Raw genomic sequence first — 233 nt, 5'->3', positions numbered from 1 at the left:
AGAAAGAGTCTTGGCGCATTTCCACTGCAGGGCCTCGCACGGCTTAGTACGGTATAGTTAGGCCTTGGTAGAACAGGCTCACTTTATGCTGCGTTTCCATTACGGTTTAGGAACTGGGGTAGTAACTATAGTAACGCAGTGTAGGCGGAGCCGTGACGTCATCTATAGGGAACCACGGCACTTAGCCCTTAGCCCTCAGTTACTCCAGGGAGAATGTCCCTGTAATCGGTAAT

General features: G+C 50.6%; 1 protein-coding gene across 1 annotated transcript in view; it reads right to left on the bottom strand.

Moving 5' to 3' along the window:
- The window catches only part of LOC104953752 (LIM and calponin homology domains-containing protein 1-like), a gene marked incomplete at its 5' end in the record, with an annotated part of 41752 nt that overhangs the window by 14871 nt on the left and 26648 nt on the right, over positions 1-233 (bottom strand). The window lies entirely within an intron of this gene.

The sequence above is a fragment of the Notothenia coriiceps genome, unplaced genomic scaffold (assembly GCF_000735185.1).
Source record: "Notothenia coriiceps isolate Sejong01 unplaced genomic scaffold, NC01 NC01_scaffold00022144, whole genome shotgun sequence".
Lineage (NCBI taxonomy): Eukaryota > Metazoa > Chordata > Actinopteri > Perciformes > Nototheniidae > Notothenia > Notothenia coriiceps.
This window is presented reverse-complemented; position numbering and strand designations above follow the sequence as displayed.